At 38.0% G+C, this 19,357-nt stretch overlaps 1 protein-coding gene across 4 annotated transcripts in view; it reads left to right on the top strand.

Annotated features, from left to right (window-relative positions):
- LGSN (lengsin, lens protein with glutamine synthetase domain) overlaps positions 1-19,357 on the top strand; it is a 77,119-nt gene that overhangs the window by 15,807 nt on the left and 41,955 nt on the right. For 3 of the 4 annotated variants that reach the window (XM_039380442.1, XM_039380441.1, XM_039380439.1), the window contains exons 1-2: positions 1,814-2,107; positions 4,780-4,893. The gene's annotated coding sequence lies outside the window, so the exon portion shown is untranslated. Of the gene's footprint in view, positions 1-1,813; positions 2,108-4,779; positions 4,894-19,357 lie in introns of those variants that run through there. The other variant, XM_039380440.1, reaches the window with a different exon arrangement.

The following is a 19,357-nucleotide window of genomic DNA, read 5'->3' as shown; positions in this document are numbered from 1 at the left end:
GGTGTACTGAATTTCACATTACATAATCTGTCCATTGTTAAACTTTCAGGAAGAATTAACCCAGAATGCATTAACTGTCTTGCACTAAGTATAAATAACACCAAACAACTAGAGCAGTTATGAATATGCCAATTTTTAGCAGTTCTACTACATGAAATGAAACATGAATTCAAGAAATATGTAATTTAAGCATGAATTAAGAATATTTAATGCTGTTATTCGAACAAAGTCAGAAAAAATACAAATTGGTCACATTAAACATGTCTATAATGAAAAATAGAGGGGCTTAAATAAAAAAAATTGCAGAAATATGATTTAGAAGCACATACAAAGAAAGACAGCATCTAGAGCAAGATGTATGAAGGACAGTGATACTGGGCTAGACATTAAAACCCTTCAATTTAGTTTTTTTTAATATGTAGATGCATACAGACATGCCTATGGCCGCATTATAGTTGATGGAAGTCTAATCAACACGGTTGGAGTCAAAAAAATTCAGTTCAGAATTTAGTTCACCTTAGAGCAGACATTAAAGCTATGATCTTATTAGCAAATATAACAGCTTCACAGCTTAGATACCTATAACACTTAAATTTAGGTGTTTAATGTCATAGTGCAGTCACATCCTTTTTCTCCTCAGCTTTGTGGGAAATTTATGGAGAAAAACTTACTGTGAGAACTTAGAGAAAATTATTTTAAAAACCCTGATTTCAGTCAACCCTAGATTTTCACTCTCTCATACCCACTTACAAGCACTGAGATGTGTTTGTCTGAGTGGTCTGACTAGGATCATCTGTGCGGTATGACAATGGAAAAGGATATGGTTGTTGATTCCTCCCTATGTCTCTTGCCTTCCTACTCACTGGTGATAATAAATGGGTTTTTGGACTGCTGTTCAATACCATTTGGAAATCAAACGTTATTTCAGAGTGATTCTTCTGTTTCAGAATTTAATTTCTCTTTTCATGAATCTTAGACAATGGGTTACCCATTGTATATATTTCCTTGTTTGAGGTACTTTTAAGATTAAAGTCTGCTTTCCTATTAGGATAAGAGGAACGGGAGTGATATATACAACATGGTGTTATCTTTATTGCCATCCTTTTGTTATCAGACCACAGGTCCTCTGATCTTGACAAAACCACATTCCTCGGTGTTTGCCAGTTTAGTTGCTGTCAGTTTTGTCTTTTGCCATCAACACAAGCCATTCTTTTAGCTCTTACTTTATTGTTTCTTATGGAATCATAGAATAGTTTGGGTTGGAAGAGACCTTTAAAGGCCATATAGTCCAACCCTCCTGCAATGAGCAGGGACACATTTAACTAGATCAGGTTTCTCAGAGCCCTGTCTAGTCTGCCCTTGGACACTTCCAGGGATGGGGAAGTGTTCAGAGGCAGACTGAATGGGGCTCTGAGCTCTGCGTTACCCACCTTTCTGAGCAATGCGGTTTGATAATCAACACACAGTTTGTTAGTCAGTGAAAAAGCTCAGAAGTTGTTGTTTTAAAATAGATATGAAAGCAAAAGCTCTTTCTCATATTATACTTTTCAGTAAGTCGTGACAAAAATTAATCTTGCATTCTATTAGCACATGACAGTCTTTATTTTCTGTCTGGTGAAATTTAAATATGAATTTATAAAACTTGCTGGTTTGAGAACATAGGGTTTGTTTGATTTTAGGCGTAGTTATGAAGTCTAATGATAAAGCAGTTATGCTATATTGTGCAGAGCCAGATTATCTGGTAGAGCAGATTAGGACCTATTCAACATGTACTTGCAAGGTCAGGTCATGAATGGTGACTACCTGCATTGGAAAAATCAATTATTATGATTTTGTGCTAGTTTACCTTGTGTACTTCATGTGATCTTTGTTGTCTTGTGTCTAGGTCTATACCAGTCAAAACCAACACATTAATCTTCCCTTTACTTTCCACAAATCTGCCATATCCAGCGCTTCTCTGTATCCTTTTTGCTTTAGAGCTCAGCTACTGCCCCAGGAGACAGCAGCACTGGAAGCTGAGTCTGCCAGATGTAGCCACTGCTTCTATTTGACTTCCCACCTGGGCTGGAGTGAGAACATAAACACTGCACTGGAAGGACTTTTGCAGGTGAGTACTGATGTGTCCCCAGCCTCTGAATCACTGCTGAGCTCAGTGGGACACTTACAGCATGGAAATTGTGCAGTCCAGACTGTCTGGTTGGGACCTGTTAACTTCCTCACCATCTCTGTTGGTTCCATCCTCATTCCACTCAATTTCTGAGTTTTTAAAGAGAAATATGGATGTTAGAAGACAGTTATGCTGTAATGACTGTGAATAGATGCAGAAGTTTAAAATGGGGACAGTGACATTTCCATGTATCACGTGCTAAGGAGAAATGAGTGACTGCTAGCAGTTCTTTACTTGAGCCTAGGTCCTGGAGAATTGGTTTTATTTCCTGCTGTGCTCTGCTGTGAGCTGAGAAGAGTCTTTCTCCTTGATATTCTGTAGTACTTAAGACCATGGTCAACCCTAGCACAGCAAGGGAGGCAAATGGTCTGTTTCAGGCAAGGATATGAAAACACCTATTTGCTTAATCCAAGAGTGGATTAATATGTCTAGTAGTGTATCAAAACATGGTTCTGCAGGGACAGACAAGCAGCCAGGCAAGAAATATTATCATGTGTGTGTCACTGGAAAAGCAAAGTTTTGCAAAATGTGCGTACCATTTGTAATATGTTTTTGTCTGCTTGATATCCTTTTGCAAGGAGGGGGTTATTTTTCCCTGGAGATTAACTGATTCTGCTTGGGGAGAGAAATTTACAGAGGTGCTTGAAAAAGCTTGGTGCCTCCACATGAAGGAAAGACTGCATTCAGTTTGTGAAATCAGTCCTTGCGTGGCTGTAATGTGAAAGGGGCATAGATATATGGGATATATATGAGCTTTGCACAAACAGGCCACAGCTTCAGAGATGAAATGGAGCCGGGGGTAGGATTCTGGTCTGGACTTCCTTGCTACAACTTCAGAACTATATTTCTAGAAACAGAATGGGATTTAAGTCCAACCTATAAGATGCCCCTCTTTGCAGAACACCCAGAGCCTGGTTGTGTGCCCATAAAATGGATAACAGTTAGGATGCAACTCCTCTTGGAGGAAGAACAACAGTACTTCCCAGCTGAGCTAGCTGTAGAGTTCCCTATGGACACTGAAGCTAATTTTCCTTGGTCCCTGCTGTAGCAAATAGCCTTACACATTAGGGGATTCTTGTGCACCCTTCAGAAAAGCCATTAACAGATCCAGAAAGGATGAAACCATCTTCACATAGTCTGAAAGATTTCATAGGGTTTTCTGCAGACCTTTAAAATGCACTTTCTTTCCTGAAGTCCCTCAGGTATCCATAGTGATCCTTCAGAGAAGGAGTGAGGCAAACAGCTAAAGTCAAACATTCGTTTAATCCTCCTCTGCACTCAGGGTATCAGACTTAAGAGCACTGGGTTACTATTCTGAATATATCTTTAATATCTCACAGGGGATGCAGATAAAAGGCATCAGCAGACGTGTAAACTTCCATTAGACCAACACTGTATCTCAGAGCTTATGCTATTCAGTTATCAGGGAACAGCTGCAATTTCCCTAATCCAGTTGTGCATCAGCTAAGAACTTGTTTAGAGGAAGGTGTTCTGAATGAGGTACCAGCATCTGAAAGACACCAACGTGCAGCTATATCTTACTGTATTTACTATCTTCTCAGAATGTATTATTACATTTGTCAGAATGCATTTATTAGCAGTTTATCAGAATGTATTGTGTAGACCTGCCTTGTCAGTGAAGTATTTCATGTCTCATAAGTTCTAACAAGATGTGTTGCCAACAGGTTGTGATTGCAAACAACTCAGTGTTAATAACCTAACAGGAAAAAAATGGGAGGAAAGGTGGTTGCCTTACTTCTTTGCTTAGGGGCTCGGAAACAAGGTTGAAAAGAGTTTGAATCAGCAATTATCACGTGGCAGAGACAATAAAGCGTAACCAAAGAATAATCAGAAATACTTCTATTGTATTTACAGGATTAAATGGTTTATTTTTGTGCCTCTGAAGGTATAGAAGACACAGCAGGATAGAAATACAAAACTGGAGAACAAGTTTGTTTCAGACCAATGGGGAAGGTTCAAGGCAGCAGCATGATGGAATGTGATGTGTTCATACCCTTAGACAGAGAATGAGAAATAGAATATAAACATATTATTTCATATTTTATAGATGTATCTGCATTGCAAAAATTTGCAGAACAGAATTGACCCTTTTTGCAGATGTGCTTCAGTTCTAAGTCACAAATAAAAGTAAAACCAGAAAAATAAGTGCATTAAGAAAATATGATCAAAATGTTTAGAGGTATGCTGGTCTTGCAATTTTGTGCAAAGTCAGCAGTTATCTCCTGAAGGGCAGAAATGGATAGCTGGAGTGAAAACCTCTTACTAGATTTCAGCTAAATCTGTTCTTTTCTGTTCGAGTACAGTATTGTTTGGTGGCATTTGAGTGAATCTACACCTCAGAAATCCATCAATGTGCAAACACTACAAATGATGAGCTTAGCACTGAAAGAGCAAATGAAAACACTATTTTCTCTCATTTATTTGTTTGTTTTTGTTGTGAGAAAACTGTAATTGAAAAAGAATTAATTTATAATCTGTCTGACTGTGTAGCAGGCATATTAAATTTAAATATCATTAGGTTAGAATTTGCCCTGCTGAATTGGTAAATACAGTAATTTATAGACAATTAGCTGTTTGCTGATATCTTTTAGATGCTGATCACCATGAAGTATAATCCCTGTGCTATGTCTGTGCAAGCAATTCCTGCCATCCTCCCACTGCTGCCTATTCTTCTCGACCTCAGATTTCATAGCCTCATTTCAGCAGTAAGTAAAGATTTGACATTGTTGGCAAATTTACAGCTGTCTGGTGCCTGTATTAAAATGATGCTGTATGGTAATCTGACTAAACCAAACTGGCAGAAAGCATAATCATATCTCAGACCATCTACAATTTTAGCAGCTATCTAAGATTGTCTCTTCCTCATATATTTAGCAACTAAAACTTATTAAACTACGAGTAAGCAGCCTTGTTTGTTCTGTTTTCATGGAACCTCGTAGTTATGGATTTGTCAGTATTCTAACCATTTAAGCTTGATCTATGTCTTTTTATGTCAGGGATCTAAAGTCCCATGCATGTCTGTATCTGGTTTATCATCCGTGGTATCTGATCCTGTAGTGATTGTTTCTGTAGAGCACAATACACCTCAGAGTCCACATGTCCTGCATTCTGCCTGGCTTCTAAGGAACACTGTTTAACACTGATGAAAACCAAGTTTATTCCACAAAATAATTATTAGTGTTTAAATTCCTCGTAGTAGTCAAGGAAGAAGAACCTGAGTCGTATTGTGTTTTCTGAACTAATTATGAGTTTTCAATAAATCCTCCTCTATGTTAAGGAGGCATTGTATAAACTGAAGCATTAGTAATAAAGATATGAAAGAATCTCTGCTTCTGTTTTTTTTTTACTTTTGCTGCCTACACCATCACTTTCCCTTGGCTATTCAACAGCACAATGCCTCCTTTTCTATTAGGAAAACACGTGTTAAATGAATAGGCAAAACTCCAGTTCAGCTTCACCACTGAAAGTAATGAAGTTGCGTAACGTGGGCTCCGTTGATACTCTCTACACTAATACCTGTCTTGTCACTTGCTATGTTCTAAATTGGAGCTCTTCCATGGATTCTGAAAGTAGAAATTTTCATTCCCTAGACTACTTAAAATTAGACAAAGGCCCTGGTCCTGAAAACTCTTAGGAGCAGGGAGTAATCTTGAATAGTATCAATAGTGTTTGGAAAATTACTCTACAATTACATTACGAAGGGTTTACAGAAGCACATCATAAGATCTTGCACACAATAATTCGTTGTCAGTGCAAGCATTGTGATGTATCCCAAACAATGTGCCTTTCTAATGAAGAGGGCTGAACTAAGGGGCTTTTCATTTGGAGTTTCATTTGTGAGTATGGTTTTAGGATGCAATCATCTAATCTCTGAGAATCAGACTGACCCCATCATACAAATCAGCCTTCAAATAACAAAAGCTTCTACTCATTGCCGCATCAAACCAGTAATTTCATCACTAGCTTGCAACCACTATTCAACTACTAATAAAAAGTCCAACCATGACTTTTGTTTTAAAATATGCTCATTTAGAATAGGAGTAAAGTTCATACTTCCAAAAAGACTCCAAAAAACCAAAACCAAAAAACAGTTGAATTCTTGTGTCAAAGTGTAAGAACAACTTGGATGGATCTGTCTAGCTCGCTGATCTGTCTCTGACACTGGCTACTAGTAGATATTTTGGGAAAGACAAGCACAGAATTATTTTTTCCCATGGTTATAACATTATAAATTTTAGCAATCTGAGGCTTTAGGACTTTCAGAATGGAGATCTTGCATTTATTCTTCCATTAATTTTGTCTAATTGCTTTTTGAGCCCATTTATACTTTTGGCATCTACAATGTCCTACAGCAGAGTGCTACAGTTTTATTATGTGTCACATGAAAAGATACTTGCTTTTGTTTGTTCTAAACCAGCTGCCTTGTAATTTCACTGTGTTGCACCTTGTCCTTGTGTTATGGGAAACAGTGTTCACCCTCTCTATGGTTTTCATAGTTTCTGTATACTTCTCTCCAATTTCCCCGTAATTTTTTTTCCATACTGAAGAATCTTAGTTTATTTAATTCCAAATCTCCAATTATACCTATTTTCTGATTTTACTGTGTCTCTTTGGGGTAGAATCACAGTACCTTATTTCCATTTCATTCTTTACTGTTTTCATAATAGTTCTTGCTAATCTATTTTCTGCTTTGATCACTTCTTAACATTGAAAATATTTTTTCAGAGAACTTTCCGTAAGACCTACCTTCCTCATGGTCATTTGAAATTTAGTATTTAAAAGTTTGTAAGTTTGGTTTGTTCTCCTTCATAATGATAGATATGAATTTGCTTTCATGAATGACAAATTTAATTTGCCCCTCTATCATTCAGATATTCTATATCATAAGACCATTCTGCAACTTGTCCTTATCATTTCCAGTGCCGACTCTTGTAATTCATCTTGTACCATTTGGAGATTTTTTCCTCACTATTTACCTCTTAATCAGATAATTTAAGAATATGTTTAGTATCATATGTCTAAATGCAGATATCTGAGGGATTCTGCTGGTGCCTTCCGTCTGTGAGAAAAATCTACCATTTGTTTCTAGTATTACTTGATTGTTCTTTGATAGTTGCTAATCCATGAGAGGAATTTCCTTCTTCCTCTCTCGACACCGAACTCTTTTAAAAGAGCCTTTGTGACAAAATCTTTTCAAAAGCTTCTTGAAAATCGAAATTCATTGAGGAGATTAAATAATAATTCCTTAAGATAATTATCATTCATGATAATAGAAATAATTTATAGTTCTAGATCAGGGAGTAGAATTCAGCTATGCTTACACTGCTGAAAAGTCCAGACTTGACACCTACCAGTCTCTAATCTATCATGAGGAAAAGCTCAAGGAAGTACCAGAAAGCTGTTTTTTGAGTAACTCCAAGCAATGTTTTCAGTTGGTCACCTTTCTGTGGTTCAGTGGGCTAAGCAAGCATGTAGGTGATTGACATAGGACGATGAAAAATGGGAGCTATGTTTTGTAAAGTCATGATTCAGATGGCTAGTGTCTAGAGATTGATAGTAACTACCAATTTAGAGGACTTGCATATCACTGTAACCAGAGATAAATCTCAGTATGAATTTCACTGCAAATCTTCAATAATATGTCTTGATTATGAAGACAGAAACAGTTTCCTAGAATTTAATAGCTTCATGGAAGATTCAATAGCCCTATAATGGTCTCAGCAAACTTATGGGAAGCTGGGCTGAATGAGATTCTGATGAATCTCTTCCCATTTTCTTGGACATCAAAATTACAGTTTTTATATTTTATATTCTTGTCTCCACAAGATGTTGTGTTTACCCAACAGAGATATTTCTTCTCCTGCAGACCTCTTTTGGTTTCTTTTATTTCTCTTTAACGTTATAGGCTAGACATACTAGTATATATTGATAACAGTGATCCATTTGGGATAACAGAGAGCAGAGATGTCACAAAATGTGAATGTATATGGTCTTAACTGCAGGAAACAGTTACCAATTTTATATTGGCTTCACTGTGTGAAGTCAAGGAAAATCTAAATTTAATCAGAGATGCAGATGCAATTTTGCCAAAACTTCCAGTATTTTTCTTTGCCATTTTACTGGCTGATAGCCATTCCTAATTGGAAATAAGACAGAATTTAATCTCTGAGCAGAAGACAAAATTTGCTATGACCCATCTTTGTTGTGGAAACTGAATTATCTTTGTCTAGGAAAAGATGCCAGAATATTGCACATGATGTCTGTCAAATATCAGCTGGTTATGAGAAGAAATTTTTATGCTTGGGTGAAAAATACCAAACTCAAGGAAGGTTTAGATGGGGAATGGGAATTGGAGATTGATCCATAAGAAATTATGTCTTAGAAGTACAAAGCAGTTTTAAGTATCCATAACTGGCATTTTCTTAAAGTCTGCTAAAATATACACAAATATATATAATATAGGTACATAAATAAAAAAGGAGAATTTCAAGGGGCTGAAATTCAATATGATTTATAGAAGATAATATGTGGTAAAGCCGTACTGCTTCTTAAGCTACCATTCAACACAAAAGAAACATTAACAAGTCTAGATATTTATTCTTCATTGACTCTATTGAACCTCTGGAGCCTCACTATGGTGGTGTTTCACCTCTTGGACTTCAGTTATTCACCTAAACTTGGACATATACGATTCAAAGGCACTACACAAGATAGAAATTCATTACAGGAATAGAGTGGAATTGTTGGCTTCAACACTGAATTTCTAGATTAGCAAAATAAAATAAATATTCATGAGGCACATTCGTTAGCTTTTTCCTCAGATAAGGACTTGCTGACAGAGTAATATCCTTGTTAAATAAGGTCTCTGACAAAATGTAGTCTGTTCCTGTTGCTAGAGTAATACTAATTTATCCAAACATATTTAACGTTCCTATATTTTGCAAATAATGCCAAAAAATAATATGTAAGCTAAACTGCTATCTTTGATGCTGCATCCAGTATTTTTCTAGGCACTGTGTTTGGCAACCAGAAAATTACCACTTGGAAATCCTACCAGTTTGTTATTCAACCAGTATTTGGAGCAATTCCCAATTTTGCCTTATTCCCTTAACAACCCTGGCCAATAAGCACAGAATCCTACTTTTTCTATCAGTATAGATGAGAATGTGTAGAGGTTGCAGTCATGAGATATTGTTTCAGCTGTCTGGTTGGAAGACATGAAGAGTATAGTGAAAGTGAAAGACTAAATTATATACTCTCAGTAAAACTTTAATCATAATTCAATCTAAAATTTATTAAACTTTCAGAATTCACAAGTTTTTTGATTTAGCAATCTGTAGTCCTTTGCATATGTGTGAAGAGCAATACAAAAAGAGGAAAAATATAGATTCCGTGTTATTAAACACTGCATGTACATCTGGCTCTTCCTGAAATGAGAGTAAAGAAAGAAGAAGAAGGAAAAAGTAAGTAAGATGATAAAGAAACACTAGGAAGTGACATGATTTGCTGAAAGCTTCCTGGTATGTCAGGCACAGATTCTTGAGCTCATATGTAGAATCCCACATTTAGAAAACCAGCTGAACCTCCTATTAGAAGCAATTATTGTTCTACCTTGCAGCTGTGCCTTGTATTATTATTTGCATGAGCATTATGAAGAAGAGCTATTTATTTGAGAAAAGCTAGACCAAGGTATAATTAACTCAGTTTCATTTCTTGACTTTAAATGCAGTTTCTGAAAGGGTTAGCTGATATAAAAGAACTCAGCCACAATTGAAATAAGCCATGTTCATTTAGGAAAGGCTTAAGTCACTAGCCATGCACCACAGCTTGTTTGCTTCTCATTTACCACAGGCTGCCTTGCACAATTTTTGGAGAGGCAGCAAATAGGTGTGTATATTGCATTCAGAACCAAATAGGGAAAAAATGTATGCTTGATTCATACCAGGAAACAACTTTGGAGACCTGTAAGTAATCACATATATTTTTCCCTCAGAAAAGCATATACAATTCCAGAAGTTTATACAGTGGAATGTTTTCTAACCCAATTACATGCTCAAACAGCTCAGCAGTTCAGTCTGCAATAATTTGAATCTAAAACTGAGTCACTTTTGTCCTTGTACTTGTTATTGGTGTTCTGGAGAATATAAACTGACTTTAGGGATACCTGGTTTCTGCAATGTCATCTGGCATCCATGATTGTGCTAGCCTGGACTCTGTAGTACTACTCCTTTGACCTACTTATATTCATTTCTGGGACTGGTATTCAGTCCCAAGATTTAAACTGTGCTTTATCTTCCTCCTTCCAAAAGTAAATATAATAGAACCTAAGGTATTAAGGGTCAAAAAAACCTTGCTTTTGCCTGGGATTTTTCCCCTGCTGTGAGAGGCAGTGCAGTAAGCTCCCTGCCCTTCAGTTGGGTACAGCTACTATGGATGGATCAGACCAACTAAACATGTGGATGATGTGGGGCATAAGGCAAACACATACGGGAGCACAAAAACATAAAGTAGAGGTCCCAACAAAAATAGTCAGAATGGCTTTATTTCAGATTTCATGGTAATAAGTGGTATTTATTATTATTACCTTTCCAGTTATTGTAGGGCTGATGCTATACTATGTCTAAAAGATGTGCAAATCGCAGAAAAGCATAATTCCTACCTGTTCTGCTGCAGCCTGCTTTCAGCCCAGTGGGGATAAGCAACAAGTCATTCTGCTCACGCTCTTTTTGGAAATAAAGCATTTGGACTTCAGCTGAGGGAAAATCTGGTGTTTTATTTTATACTTGTACAGCACCTGCAAAGTAAAGCTTAACTGACACACCTATAAGAAATAAATAGTAATGGTTTAATACATGGCAAGATAAGAAATTATGCCCAGTGTTGATCCATATATCTGGTACTAAGACTAATAGTCCTTTAGAAGATTTTCAAGATAGATAAAAGAAATATAACATCGGTTAAAACTTTCTGCTGTCAGACCTGTAAGAAATGTTTTTGATACCACTGATACTGGTATAACCCTTGGACTGAAATGTTTTTTTCATGTAGGAAAGCTATAACAAAGAAAGACTTGTAATAAATATTGCTGCTCCTTCATGGTGAGATGTGTCAGGACCGTGAGAGCACCAGCTGACCTTAATGGCTCTGACCACCCTCAGCTGGGACCCCCACCCTTTGCCCCAGGGCTTCTTGTCCTTCATTTCTCTGCTGAAGCCTGAGCTGTGGTGTTGGCGTGCCTGTGTCTTGGATGGACCTTAGACCTCTGCTGCAGGTGGCTGGTCTTCTGGGTGGATCCCTCAGATGTGTGTCTGAGCCTGTCTCCTTCACTCCCAACTGAGTACTCTGGATGGACCCTGAACCTGGTACATCTCTTGCTGTGTCTGTGTCTGTTGGGGAACCCTGCTACCAGCTCCCATGGGGCTGTGTCCTACTGATGGGATGCTACCTACATTGGGATCACCCTTGGCTCCCAGTTCACCTTTCTGTGTTGGCTGCCTCTCAATAAACCTGAGCATAAGTTTTGTCTCTGTTTGTAGTTAGAACTGGTAATTTCAAGGGCAAATATTTGCCAGAATTGCAAAATAAAACTGCAGCCTTGAAGACATGATAGTTTTCTGGTAGTTAAAAAAAGAAGCATATTTTATTCACAGAAAGCTTAAGTGCTACTTTTTATTGACTAATTGTTTACTTTGCATAACCTAATACTGTCATGTTGAAACATTAGATGAAAAAAGGAGATATTTCTATCTGAAAGGAAACAGTAATAAAATGTGTCAAGTAGTGTTTCCTGCGGAGTTCAGTATGGGCTGTCCAGGGATGTGGTTATGGCAGAAGCATTTATGAACAATTCAGTATTCAGGTCTGGACAATGAGGAAAGCTGCTCTAAAGTAGTTTCTTTGACCACTAGAACGAGTGGTGTTTCTTTAGCACATTGTTTTGCTTTTTGCAATCTGTTTCTGCATCTAATGCTGGCTGCTTTGTTCTGCCATAAATCCTGGAATGCACTGTGCATAATGTTGTCATCTATGTGTGTACAGGTGACTTAGAAAATGATACCCCAACTTTGCACCATTTAGTTCCTGGAAAGGAAGCTCATTGTATCATGTACTGTCATATGAATATGACCACGTGTGCTCCTATTTGCTTTAATAAAACAAGAAAAAATATTTAGAAAGCTTACAGGAAAGGGAGATGATTGTTTAGCAAAAAACCTGGTTTTTTTTACTGACCTCAGAAAGGTACTCAAAACACATTCCAATACAAATCTTTTGTCTGCAGAAGACAGACTCTTTGGATGAGGAACATAAACTACATTAAAGGAATCGATCAGGCTATGGGAAGACATCCCTTCTGAATCTACCTGTCTCAGCTGAAGCCATTAATGGCCTTAAACGTGACTTGGCTGCCAGAATGCTTGTGCTCTCAATTTCTAACTTATTTTCAGGCAAGATTGACAAGATAGTTACAGAGGTGAACCGGCCCAAACACCTTTGCCTGAAATCAATTGGGGATTGCTCACAGGTTTCACCAGTGGCCTCCTACAGACAGGCGACCAACCTGGGACTGCCAATATTTTCACTCATCTAACAAAAGTTTACCACTGCCTAATTTTTTTAGATTTGTAATGTTACCTTTTCATTTTTGTGTACTTTGTGACCTAAGCTACAAGATGTTTGTTTCAGTTACAGTACAAATATAGTGGAAATCAAATGTACTTTCCCTGTTTTAGCTTTTCAGTGTTAGTAGGCACTAACAAATTAGGTGGTGATGAGTAATCTCTGCTTTCAGATTCTCAGAACTGAGAACAGTTCTGAATTTACAGCTTAACAGATGTGTCAAGCAGAAAATAAGCTACATCAAAGTGGAATATTAAACAATAATTATCTTGCAATTTGATTTAAATAAATTTCAACTGCCAATTGCTCATCCTCCAGATTTCTCAATGTCACATCTGCGTTAAAATATATGAGGCTGTCTCCTAATTTAGGATGGCTAGATTGAGAGAACAGGCATTTTTTGATCTCTTTTTTCCTTATGTTTATATGAATATTTAATATGTATAAATACATATCAGATGCTTTTATGTACAAAAGTGGACTATTTGCTTGTCTCTGTGTGTCACTCATGTTTATAAAGAATAAAATGTCAGGACAGATATCAAATCTTCTATACATTTCACTGAAATACCAGTGAAAATTTAATCTGATTTATCACCTGCTGGAGGGTAGGAAGGCTCTACAGAGGGATCTGCATAGGCTGCATCGATGAACTGAGGCCAACAGTATGAGGTTCATTAAGGCCAAGTGCTGGGTCCTGCACTTTTGGTCACAACAACCCCAGGCAGTGCTACAGGCTGGGGGCAGAGTGGCCAAAAAACTGCCCAGCAGAAAAGGACCTGGGTGTGCTGGTCAGCAGCAGCTGAACACAAGCCAGCAGTGTGTGTGGGTGGCCAAGGCCAATGGCATCCTGGGCTGTATCAGAAATAGTGTGACCAGCAGGAGCAGGGAAGTGACCGTCCCTCTGTACTCAGCACTGGTGAGGCTACACCTCAAATCCTGTCTTGTTTTGGGCCCCTCACTTCAAGGAAGACATTGAGGTGCTGGGGTGTGTCCAGAGAAAGGCAATGCAGCTGGTGAAGGACTTGGAGCACAAATCTTCTGAGGAGCCTCTGAGGAAGCTGGGGTTGTTTAGCCTGGAGAAAAGAAAGCTCAGGGGAGACCTTATCACTCCCTACAACTACCTGAAAGGAGGTTGTAGCCGTTTGGGGGTCACCCTCTTCTCCCAGGCAACTAGCGACAGGACAAGAGGAAATGGCTTCAAGGTATGCCAGGAGAAGTTCAAGTAGGACATCAGGAAGAATGTCTTTGCTGAGGGTGTTTAGTCATTGGAATGAGAGGTGGGCACCATTCCTGGGTGTGTTCAAGAGATGACTGGACATGGCAATTAGGACTATGGCTTAGCTGATGTGGTGGTGTTTGATCAAAGTTTGTATTAATGATCTTGGAGGTCTTTGATTCTATGATTTTAAGATTCTATGATCTCTTAAAAATTCTTCAGTTAAGTTAGATTAACACTTTATGTTGACAGAAACTATCATACAACAATTTAGTGTGCAGTCTTACAGATATCAAAGATGGCATGTGCTACCATGAGTAGATAACATTTGTGATGATGCAGTAGTATTATTTTTAGTGACTATAGAAGTTCAAAATTAATTACACAGAGAAAAAGAATTTCAGAAAGTTAGCTAAATGCAGTGAATTCACATAAGGGTCTATTTGGACTTATTTATTGGGTTTGTTTGGTATTTCACATAGAAAGAAAAGTTCTTTTTAGAGCTAAGTAAGTCAGATGGCACATCCTACAAGATGCCATTCACATTCCTGCCAGTCAGCAACCTACACAAATTAAGCCTCAAAAAATTAGCTACAAAACTCCAATCAATTAACAAAGAAGACCAATTTTTTTCCCTATTATCTGATTTAGAATTGATTGATGTTCTAGAATATTTTGCAATGGTCAGAAAAGACCACTCTTGATTCGTTGCCACATCTTACTATTTCTAAATATCTTAGGTGGGAGGTTTTTACTTTGCCACTGTAGCAGGCCTGTCACTGAGGAGCGAAGTTCTGGCAATTTTCCATTGTGTTTGTCGTGTGAGCCAGAGATGCTTTTGACCTCTGAAGGAAAGGCAGAGGTTTCCTAAGATTCAAAAAAGTATTTTCAGGAAGGTGGACGCTGGTTGTTCATGGCTGAAACTCTGACATAGAGGGACTCAATGTAGGCAGGTACATCTCCTGGCAGTTTCCCAGCCCTGAGTTCCCTTTGAAGGAATACCTGCCTTTGTTCAACAGCCTGGGAATTAATGTACTTGCCCAAGAAATGCAAGACCTTGGCCATCACCCTTGTTCTGGGAGATGCTGAAACCGCATCTTCCTTGTTTCAGAGTCTGGGGAAGCATCAGGCTGCTCCATAATCGACAGTGCGGATGAAGCTGGGCCACTGTGCCAAAAAGACTGCAAAGTCTTGGAACCAGGAAGAGAAAAACTAATGTGAAATGAGGAAATATGTATTCCCAATACTGTTTGTACTTTTAATCCCATGTCTCTTAAATGGGTATTGCAGAGCTCAGATCAGGAACCAGGATAACACTGTCTCAAAAAGGTTGTAGACAGATGTGCCCTCTTGTTTGCCCTCTCTGGCTAGTGCACACTGTAAGGCATCAAATGTGGGTAAACTTGGTATAGATAAGGCCTAAGGGTCCTGTTCAAGTCCAGCAGCAACAAAATTGCTTTCAGGTGAGGGAATCTCAGCAGCATGAGAGGTCGCTTCTAGTCTAGTCACATTCAGCCTCCAAATCCAGACTGTAGGTAGGTGGGATCTGTTTGGCCACTATGACTCTAGTCTGCTTGAATTTGTCCATGAAATGTTGCATTTCACAAGCTATGTGTAATAGTGTTGGACTTCATTGAAGCCCATGGGGAAAATGTTGTGAAAACAGATGTTAATAGTTTATTACAGATAGGGGCCTATTAAATTGAAGGATATTAAGTGGTGAAATAAATTATTAAGAAAAACAGACAATTGCAGACATTGTCTTGGGGAGAAATCTGTTTTATGCTCAGCCACAAGCTCAGCAACGGTGAAATACGATCCATTTAATGCAGTTCGAAATGTAAAAGCACTCATACTTGTTCACATTGTATGAATAGTACGCTCCAACATTGTGTTCAAAAATAAATATTGCAGAGCTGTACAAGAAACACATACACAACCTTTTATCCTCTGGGAAAATTCACCACCCCTTTGTTTAAAGAACTGATTTTATCACCTCAGAAAATTCTTCTAAAGCTAGTCACAGTTGTATTAATGTTGTGTTTGTCCTCATTAGCAAGCTAAGAGGTGCCCCTCCTTAGCATTCAGAACCAACTCCAACACTTCAGTAAATAGATAATAATGAAGAGAAAATGGGAGATAGATAGTTTATATATGAAGAGATTAATAGCAGTCACTGGGGAATCTGAACCAAGAATCAGTCTTTAAAAACTTTCCAGGTGATAATGACATAAAGAAGTCAAAGCCAGATTTAAATAAAAATTTTGTAGATTCCTATGAGCATCTCCAGGTCCTACGGTGCAGGAACCCTCGCATTTTAAATCCAGTTCTGCATCTTTTACAGTGCAGACACAGTCTAATTTAACAACCTTCAGGTTAATGCAGTCAAACCCCTCTTGGAATCAATATTTTAAATTATTTCTTTTTGGTTTGGGCCTTTTTGTTTGTTTGTTTGTTTGTCAAACAGAAATGAGGTTTATACAACTGCATGTGCTGAGGTAATTCCGCATGTATGGTGATTTTCTGAATCCTCCCTAATAACTGGAAAGTTCTGTCTGATTTGTACTACGTTTAGCAAAATGGTAGAGATTTCAAAAATAATTAAGCTCCAAGATTTCTGCAAATAAATGAACAGTTAGATGAGAGGAAGTCTGTTAATTAAAGCCTACACTAGAAATGTATAGTCTATTAGAATGTGCATGAAAAAGAAGCCTGGAGCCTAGAATGAAAAACTTCATTTAGGCAACACAGTTTGTGAAAAGCAGTTGCATGTGTCCATGTCTGGCCAAAGTCAATCAAGTACAAGGACAGATTTATAAGGAAACTAAGCTTTATCAGCTTTAATGTTCAGAATATAATTGTTTTACTTAATAAATAATTTATTCCTTCATTTTTTTAGTCTGAGGTACTTCTGCCTTTGGCTGGGTTTGTGAGCAGAAATGTAGCAGTACTGTGAGAAAGGCCAAGGGATTTCTGAGCCAGTCTAAAGCAGAAAGTCTGGGCAGTCATGTGTAAATAAATTTGTGATGAGATTTACAGGCTAGCTACTAAATCAAATGGGTTTTGATAATATGCATCCATTATAGTGTGTCTTGTTCCAGTCTTTCATTGGGTTGTTTTCAGATGGCTGTCACTTTAGCATAAGATTTATTGATTCTAATTATCTAGTCTAAGACTTTTCTCTTTCTATGATTCATCATTTACAGTGAAAGCCCCCATGGCTGGGGCTTCAACCACTTTGTTCCTTCTTTACATCTCTGATTGAGGAAAAACCTTTTCCTGATTCCTAAATCAGAATCTCTGCTAACTGTGCAACTATGTGTGAAGGTGCAAGGACACTGTATAGATGTGCATATACGTTTAGGCTTCATGAAACAAAATCTATTAAATTATTGAGTTATTTCCAAATTCTTTAGTCCAAGGAAGTCAACATCACTGAAGCCCAGCCATAAGATTGATCAAAGTGTAGTTTATGATTGTGCCAGTATTGCAAATGTATGACTGAGTGAAACAATTTTTTTTCTCCATTCTCGGTTTTTCTGAAATGCACAGTAAATCAAATTTAATGTTTCTAGCAAGCAAATGGTATCCTCAGTAGCTACCTTTTAAGCTTAAGAATATTTGCAGTGAGATTTCCTAAAGGGCTTCGTGGAAAAAAAGGCTCCTTGTTTGAAGGCAAATTCAGCTTTTGGTTAAGACTGATCAAAATAGTTTATACAGATTTTCATAAGCGTTTTGCTCACACTGTGTATTATTTGGCTTAGCGATCACAGCTGAAAGGCATGATTTTAATAAAGAATTTGAATAAGCAGATTAAAGTAAGTCACAGGGCCTGCCTCATTCCAATGGTAAACAAAGTAAACTACTTTAATTAAGGCAAGATAGGTAATATATACAGCTTGTGTATTATCATTACTTCATTTACTTATTTCTTTATATTCATATTTAAAGTAGCCAGCATATCACAGATGATAAGAAAGATTACTTTTTAATTACCAGCTGAGCTTCTTGATATGTTTCTACAGTTTCTTCTGATGAAGTAAGTAGAGCTGTTGCTGTAAACTCTAATTCTAATCAACATCCCTCAAACACCCAAGAATCAATAATTTGTTTACAAGACCCTACAGGGAATGACTGAGCTAATCACTTTGATTATACCATTTGTGCGAGGGCAAATCCATGGTCCTGTGAATGCCTATACTAACTACAAATTGATTTTATTGACTCAACTATTTAGTGTTAGGTGAAAAAAGTGGTAGGAAAGAGACTGGTAATACCAGTATCTCAGGTGATGTGTGCAGTGAGACGTGTAAGTGTAGGGTGTAATGGGTTCCCAGGCTTGGAATTAGGAGGAAATTTTGCTCAGGGCATAGTGGCCATGGGCTGTCAATGATTTTGGAGGTTTTCTGGCTTTGTTAAAATCATGCATGTGTATTTACACAGTCACATTCCTGCAAGAGCTGAATGAAAGGTGCTGGTTACCTTGGTTTCTCTTTGACCCTCCTGCTGTAGCCTCCAGGATGCTGTTTTCTCTGAGCTGCCTTTGCTAATTGGAAATCTCCAACACATGAAAGATGACATGTGGGAGAGCAATAGTTGTGGGCATATAATTACTGGCAACTTTGGTATTAATCAGCAAGCAATTATACATACCAACTGAACACCAATGTCACCTTTCTGGGGAAGGGACAGTCAATCTCACTGGGCACTTTATATGTAAAGGAACTCTACTGCTTTTTTTTGCAGCATTTAAAACTCTGTGGTATTTCCCTAATGAAGGGCTTTAAAACATGTGACCCTTGGCCAAAGGTCTGGTTGTGTCACTAATGCTGCAGCTTGAAATATTTGAAAATGAGCAACCACACCCCATCTCTGGAAGTGCTTAAGGCCAGGTTGGATGGGTCTTTGAGTAACCTGGTCCAGTGGAAGGTTCTCATGGCAGGAGTCATGGAATTAGATGATCCTTAAGGTCTCTTCTAATCCAAAATATTCTGTGATTCTATGATTCTATCACCTAGAGTTCTCCAAGTCTTGAGGTGGAGCAAACAGGTCCCAGTAAAGTAAGGTCTATTAAATTGCATCTCGTCATTACAACAACATTTATGCAGAGACAGTGTTGTATTGTAACACATTAATTTTTATTTATTTTTTTAAAGTGTTTTTCCAGATGAATGACTAATCTCAGAAACCCAAGGGCTGCCGAGGATGCAGGTATCCATGGTTACTTTCGTTGCCTAGCGACACCTCCTTACGCTGCTGAGTGCTCCTGCTCCTGCCTGCCGATCTACGCAGTGCAGCCCCATACAGATGCCAGCTACCTTGACATAGGAGAA

Source organism: Pipra filicauda, unplaced genomic scaffold (assembly GCF_003945595.2).
Source record: "Pipra filicauda isolate LSUMZ 115617 unplaced genomic scaffold, ASM394559v2 scaffold195_size2193078_pilon, whole genome shotgun sequence".
Taxonomy (NCBI): Eukaryota; Metazoa; Chordata; class Aves; order Passeriformes; family Pipridae; genus Pipra; species Pipra filicauda.
The sequence above is the reverse complement of the archived record's forward strand: the minus strand, read 5'-3'. Positions and strand labels throughout refer to the sequence as shown.